This window comes from Marmota flaviventris, chromosome 2 (assembly GCF_047511675.1).
Source record: "Marmota flaviventris isolate mMarFla1 chromosome 2, mMarFla1.hap1, whole genome shotgun sequence".
NCBI classification, from domain to species: domain Eukaryota; kingdom Metazoa; phylum Chordata; class Mammalia; order Rodentia; family Sciuridae; genus Marmota; species Marmota flaviventris.
In genome coordinates, this window is record NC_092499.1 from 57,703,495 (window position 1) to 57,711,661 (window position 8,167).

The 8,167-nt window shown below is 34.2% G+C and overlaps 1 pseudogene; it reads right to left on the bottom strand.

Moving 5' to 3' along the window:
- Nucleotides 1–6,429: 6,429 nt before the first annotated feature.
- Nucleotides 6,430–8,167, bottom strand: LOC114088086 (heterogeneous nuclear ribonucleoprotein R-like; annotated as a pseudogene).

Sequence of the window (8,167 nt, forward strand, 5' to 3'; positions counted from 1 at the left end):
CAAATCACATTTTCTTGCATATTTGATACACACTGTTTGTTTGTCAGCAGCAGAAGAAGAATTCTGACACATGTTTGAACTGAGAAATGATTGAATACCATTAATGATAAACTTCCTGTTACTGAAACAAACAAAAAATGATCCCTTTCAAAAAAACTATATAATGGAGTCACCATGGGTGACAGTATCACAATGCCAGGTCCACATTTATTTCCCATATCATATTCTGGGTAACAAAAGATTAAATTTTCATAACTGCATTGTAATTTTAAGAATAGTAACACAAAATAAAATGAAAAGCTGAAGGAGTTACCTGGATCCTTCTACTGAGAATAGATGTTTAGTTATAAGAATCTTTTTTTAGAGTTAGTAATTTCCTCCTAGCTAAATTTTGCCATCAACAAACCATAAGTAAAAATGATCCAAGAGTTTTGAAGGCAGGGAATGTATCCAAGTAAATCCTGAAGCTAATTGATTAGCATCCATCCTCCAAAGAATAGCATTGTCCCATGACTGTATCATTAAAATAATATTATCTGTCTTACTACCTGTAACATTTGAACATTATTCCTTTACTTTTCCTTTGGGATATTTAAAAACTTTCAGAAGTCTCTAACCTAAAGGAAATTTGTAAAAACAGTACAGTTTTAAATATCTACATTCTCTTCACCTGGATCCACCAGTCAAAAATATTTAATGAATCAATCTCTCTCCCCTCACCCCTCTCTCTTTCTGTATTTTCTAAATTATTTGGTATTTAGTTGCACACTTAGTGAAAATTCTCCCATAAAAAATCATTTTTAAAAGAATTAGATATTCTCTTGTTTAACTACAATACAGTTATCATTCACCAATAAAATATTATCTGATATTTAGTTCATATTTATATTTCCCCAGTTGTCATATTTTTTATAGTCGCATTCTATCCTTCTACTAGATGTAGTCAAGAAAAAACTATGGGTTTTGTTTTAATGTTTTCAACTACATCATTCTCATGTCTGCTAGAGAAATCTTTTTTGAAGCCTGAAATTCATGATGTTATCCACTTGAATCTGTCTTACAATGAAATACAAAACTCTCCTTTGCTTTCAAGTTCCATACCACTTCAAATTATTTTTCAATAATATTGAATTAAATTATTTTTTTTCAAAAATCATTATGACTTCTCATATGCATAGCTTTGTGAACAATTTTCCTTTATTAAAATATTCTTCAGCCTTAATTTTTGAGGATTCTTAATTCCTCTCTTCACGGGCTAACTCAGCTGCCTTCTGTGGATCACAACTAAGGCATCAGTGCCAATGAAAAACCTCATCTGATAATTTCAGGTAAAAATCCTCTGCTGGCTGTTTCTAGAGGGTATAACACTGAATTGTATCTACCTGTTTACTTCCTTGAATCCATATCTGTACTAATAGGTTTCTTAAAAAGGAACGTACATCTTGCTCACCATTGTATTCCTTCATTCTGTTTAGTGTTTTTCACATAGATGGTTTGGTGAATACTGAGAAATAGGACACATTAAATCATAACTGCTACTTTAAATCCTGGGGCTCACTATATAATTATGATTGAGTGATCTGTGTGGGTCTTGGGCTATTTCCAAGTTAGAGATAGGTAGCAAAATTCCTATTATTTGGGCTCTGAAATTATTTTCACAATTCAGTTTATTTCCCTTTTAAATGATTATTTTTGTGTTGCATTTATTGTTACCCTAAACTATAAGGGACTTGGGGAGGTTAATCAATACATATAAAATTGTACCTAGATAGGAAGAACAAGTTCTGGTGGTCTGTTGTATAGTGGGGTAACCATAATAATAATAATCAATATTTCAAAATAAAGGAAAGGATTTTAAATATTCTTATGATGAAGAAAAGATAAATATTGGTAGTTAATGATGTGCTAATTGGCTGGATTTGATCATTATATCATGCATACCTGTATTAAAACATCACAGTGTACACCATAAACATGTAAAATTACTATGTTATTAAAAGTACAATAAAACTTATAATAATAATTGAAGTCTACAGTTCAGGATATGGAGTCTCTCTTGAATTTTCCAACTATCAAAATTTCAAATTAGGATTTAATGATTAATTTTAGAATGAAAACTTATCACCAAAGTAAAATATTTCTAGAAAAATATGTTATCATTACTGGTAACATTGGCGCGTGGCCAAAAACTCCATTTAGTTGCTGTTTCTAGTTTATGGTTTTTCTAATAAAATGATTCTTTTCTAAACATTTATCCAATATATTAGTAAATACTACAGAAAACCTGTAGCTCTACCCTCAAAGGTAAGCAATTCTAAAAATTTTTATCTTTCTACATTTTTAGCAAAAATATTCAGATTCATAAGATCTGTAAAAACCTTAAAACACATTCTACTCCTCCATTTCCTCTCCAATAAGGTCCATGTATGCAGTGTTTCACATACTAATTTTTACTATGTAATTAAGAAACACAGGAAGGAAGGCTTCCTCTAGCCTGCCATCTTGAGTCTCCAAAACACAGAATTGAGAGAAGCAATTATTTTTTACTGTTATTGTTGCATCACAGACCCATAACTATTTGTATTACAGGATCTCATATCTGTAAGGAATTCAGAAGATTATGATTAAAGAAATTTGATGACTCCAATCACTTTGGTCTATATAGAAAAATGAGATTTTATCCCTTCAAGGTTGATGCAAATTAAGTGAAATAGTATTGTACCTCCCCCATCCTTGGCTATGACAATGAAGATATACACAGAGAGAGACTGAAAAATAGCAAACAACTACAACTTTGATTTTATATGGACTTATACTGTCATTTGCCAATTAAAGAACATAACAGAAAAACTGAAAATTAAGTATCACTGTTGGAAGATTGACCTGTACAATTCACAGACTCTCTATGATTTGGGATAGCAACAAACACATCTGGAACATGAAAACATTCTCAAAAAATCTGTACATGGATATAAAATGGCTTTTAGCACTATCTATACATATTCCCCTAGGTTAATATAGAAAACAATATAAGAGATTACATGGTTTCAATAATTCATACTGAAAAAAATTGCTGTAGTATGTACTAATCTACTTCATTATTTTATTTATTTATCTGTTATGCATTCAGTGTTGTGTAGTAGTACAGAATAGAAAATCAATAACTAATTTTGGATTAGTAAGTAAATAATGGAAAAACTTATCAAATACTTATATCAATGTGAAGTAATTGGTGCTATTTTGCAAAAATAAACACAAAAATGTTTCTAACTTTGAGGAGCTTATAGTTTAGTTTATAAGATAGGCAATGAAAAAATATAAAAAGTATAAATAGGACTGTGTACAATGTGCTATGTATCACAGAAGTAAAAAGTAGCCTGGAGATTCTCATCTAATGTTTACAGGGTAAGTGGGGGTTAATGGGTCACCTTCCAGTAAGATAACTATATATCATTCTCATGAGTGCAAGCTTTAAAGTCGCTTCACCTTTGGAAATGCTTTTGAGGTGAGGTGACCAGATTAAAGAGCTCATTTATTGACCCTGTATATCTAGGAAAGATCCCAGATGTCACTGAATAGCCAAAGACAAATTCTTTTTAACAGAGCAAACAGAACTGCTGTTGATGCCTAGTCTACCTTCCAGGGACATATTCATAAGTGAAATGGCAATAAGAACTTTTAGTCCTCTATTCTGGTTTCTTATTAGTTTGCCCAGATACAGGTTAAAAGGGCAAAGGAGAGGAGGGATGTCAGCAGAATAGGAAATCCCAGGTCTTAAGTTCCCCACCTTAGCAATACCAATTAACAAAGATACATGGACAAAATACTGTTTGGAGATTTCCAGAAACCAGTTAAGAGGCTGTGGTGCCATGGGCGAATACAATGCCAAGAAGGAACATCACTGGAAAGGGTAAGAAAAGTAATTTCACTTTACACACATTTTCTCTTCCTTCAATCCTGCAACAAAGAATAGAGAAGACCCCAGACCAATACTTCCCCATAGGACATGGGGTGAAGAAGAGAAGAAGCATGCAACCAAGGTTCTAGATTTTCAGAGTGCTGTCCAAGGGATTGGTTTCTATTTCACCTCACCTGGAATATTGATGAAACAAGCAGAGTTTGGAAGCTACTGAAACAAAGAGAAATTGGGGGAGTGTGGCTTGCTGTGGCTGCTGTGGCTCAATGCAATCATGAGAAGAAGTACAACTCAAAGCTTCTACCCCAGAAAGGAGGAAGAGGAGTGGAATGTGAATGAAGTGTTATGGATTTTTTGGAGAGCTGCCAGAGGGACTGGTATCTGTCTTACCCAACTCAGCATTGGCAGGGATCTAACTCACTTCATATGCACAGAAACCATGAAGGAGACACAGAAACCACAGAGAATAAGAGAGAGAAATTTGCCGCATATTTAGGAACTCTAATCCTGGTCCTACTCCCTTACTACTACTATGAAATTCCAAGCCAGCCCCTTCTCCCATTCCTGTTCTTTCAAGCCATTTTCCTACCTCTCTGGGAAGCTGCCCTGCCCCACTAGATGGCTTCCTGAGGTAAATAATAAATCTTTTCATACACTCTTGGTGCACGTTTGGCATCATAAGTCTTGACATTGAAGCCAAAATTTCATGGAGATCTACCAAGTGATTTTACATTTTCCAATCCTGGTTCCATTTTAGAACAGTTTCATGATCTGTGTTTTCTCTCAAATAGAGCAATAGCTCTGAACTAAGCTGTCTACTCCTGGCACCACCTTCTCAGTTGTTTTGTTGGTTCTTATTAAGAACTTACCATTTTTGATTAAAGGGAGTTAAAAATTCATATTAAAATGTCCTGTATTACTGCACAATTACTACTTAATATGAAATTTAGATACAGAAATTCTCACAACCAAGAAAATTTATTTAAAAGATTATGAACATTCAATAAGCTCCTGTGTTAAAACATGAATTATGAGAAAGTAATTTCTTGAATAGGTTATGATACAGAGCAGGTAGTTTTTTATGATTTCTGTTCATTCAATGACAAAATCCATACCAGATGATCATAAAGAGATTTTTAACTAATGCTTTTAAGAAAATATGAATCAAATAACATGTGGCAAATAAATTGTTACAAACACCTTCTATAACAATAATCCTATTGAAATTCCATCATTTTCTATACTTATATGGTTAGTATTGATTGCTATGGAATGTCTTGAATCCTCAAGTATCTTCTTTATTAACAATATACCCCTTGCTTAATTTAGTAATAGTGGTGTTTCTCAATTACTTATTTTAATTAATCAGCATGAAACTATATACATCTATCTTGTAAGAATCATTTATCAATTCTTTATTTCCATTATTAGTATACAATTATTTTATTTGATATTAATCTATTACTATTTATTAATTTAACTAGTATTGATTTGTTTATTATACAAAGCAATATGAATATGAAATTAAACACTACAAATTTTGAAAAGCAATCTAGCTGTAAAAGATAGAAAATTAGACTCGTAATTATTTCGTGGCATAGGTCGCCTCTCATGGATGTATTTTTTTAAATTTATTTTGGAATAGATTTTTGAGTTTTATTGAAATTTTATATGAACAAGAAATTGGAAATTCAATCACGTTAAAAAGCAAATTGTCATGGCTTCGACATTTAAGCCAAACAAATTTTGTAGGGCAGATGTCATAACTTGTGAGGATATAACAATTTAAAAATGCAGGTAACCTATAACAATTTAAAAATGCAAAACATAAAATCATAGGTTATTTTCAATTTAAGTTTTCTTATATGTTAGGCTATATGTTACATATCATTATGTTTGTAGTCCATAGTTGATGAATCACTGTTGGGCAATGTTTAACTAAGACTATTTAACTAAGACAATGTTTAACTAAGACTATTCAATTTCTTTTCCTTCTATTTCTTTCCATTCATTTCATCTGTGGTCTTTATAGCTGCTCCTCATTCTTCAAAAGCATAGGTTATTTTCAATATAAGAAAACTTAAATTTGTTTGCATTAATTTCTTAAAACTACTAAAACAAAGCACTTGCTTGTATTTGTATTTATAGCATACTTCATACTCTTATGTATTCTATCCCAAATTTTAAAAAAAGTTTAAATTGTCCAGACCAAAGGTTTTGTAAAATCATGATTTAAAAGCTCGTTCTGAAGCTAAAATGAAGCCTGAAATGATAAAAACATTGTAATCCCCAGAATGAGGGAACTCTGAAAGCCCAATGTCCAAGAACATTTATGAAAAGGATAATAAAAATACTTGGGTATATACACAATAGTGATTTCTTCAGCCCAATACAAATGGAAGCAAATGGCTAGTCAAAGATGAAACCGTTAAGCCATTTTTTTTTTTTTGAAGAATGCAGTAGATCTAGAGCCAATCATATCTTGCCACTATCATTTTCAAGCTCTCGCTTATCTATTTCCACTGTTACCCTTAAGTATCATGGTGAAATTCCTGGTTGTCATTATTGTAACCATAGTTATCAGAATAGTCACCACCTTACTAAAGCAGTTGCTGAGTGATGGATTGGGAACCCCAGTTCTGTTGGTTGTTGATCTGGGGTCACTTGGAATCAGGTTGGTTGTAACCATCTGCCCTTGCCTCCTATGTTGCCCTCAAGATTGCCTGGAGCTCCATAGGAACCATGGCTTCTCTGCTATTGTGCAGGACCCCCTCTACTACCTCTAGAGCTTCTTGGTGGTCCCAAAGGTGCCCTCCTCTGAGAAGAGCCAGTTCTACCTCTCAAAGGTGGTGTTCCACCCTGGTTTGTGGGGGGGGGGGAGCACGTGGCCCTCCCTATCCTCTTTCTCGTCCTCCTACTGTTACAACCATCATGATAGCTGTAGTAGGGTCCTTCATAGCCACCACAAGAGTCATGATACTTATAACCATAGTAATCATCATAGTAACCTTCATAGTCAAAGTAATATGGAGAGTAGCCTTATCCACCTCCCCCTCCACCATGACCTTGACCTCTAATTGGAAGTGGCATGCAAGGGAGAGGGTGTTAGTAATAATCTTCATAGGCAGTGCTTCTGGAGGCCTGTCTAGCAGCCTGGAGCTATTTCTTTTTCTTATCTGCAAGTTTAACTAAGACTATTCAATTTCTTCCCTTCTATTTCTTTTCCATTCATTTTATCTGTGGTCTTTTTAGCAGTTCCTCATTCTTCAAAATAAACAAATGCATAATCTTTCATCTTCTTTACTCTTTCAAGTTCCCCAGACTCAAAAAATGACTTTTGCAATACTTCTTCTGTCACAGTAGAAGCCAAATTTCTTACAAATAAAACTCTCCATGACTTCTGGATCTGCTTCTTCCACAGTGTCAACCCATTCAATTATAACTACGTTTCCCCCATACTTTTACTTTTCCACTCGTCCGCCAGAGTCTGGCTTGTGCTGCTGACTGTGATTCTCAATTCAAGGAAGCTGAATCCCCAATTGTTCTTTTTGTCATTGGGTTGATGATAGAGAATAATGTCCACCAAACCCTCTATGACTTTACTGAACTCTTCCAGGATGTTTTCTTTATTCTTTGGGATGGATCAGACAAAAAGTCTGTTGTTTGACACAGAAATGCATACTGCAAGGTGTTTACCAGGGCAAATTTTATATCTCTCACACAGTTTAACAGTTTCCTGTGCAGTTTCTTTTCCACAGAAGGTGACAAATGCATACCCCCTGTTCTGACCAGACAGTGTGGATCTATCATAAGACCTAGATCCCAAATAGGTCCAGTCTTCTCAAACAGAGGCACCAACTCATCCTTATACAAATCTCTTGGTGTTTTACCTACAAAGAATTCTTTTTCCAATGCCAGGCTGCATACCAGATTATACACTGTCTGGTGGAGGACCGCCATAATGCTTCTGTCCAGTGGTTATATCCAGAGTACAACCAGTCCTCTCCAGGAAGGCCTTGATTTTGGTTTCATCAGATTCCTCTGTGGATTCTTGCAGCTTGATGCCCTGTTTCCCTCTTTGCCTATTGGTCTTTATAACTCCACATAAAAATGCACTTTTATTCTGAACATGTGACAAGTCACTTTTCTTAAAGTGTATTGTAGTACAGACAAAGCTTCTTCTTCATTAAATTGCCTGAAAGCATCAATTGCTCTTTCATCAAGATCAACATAAGCTACCAATCGAGGGCA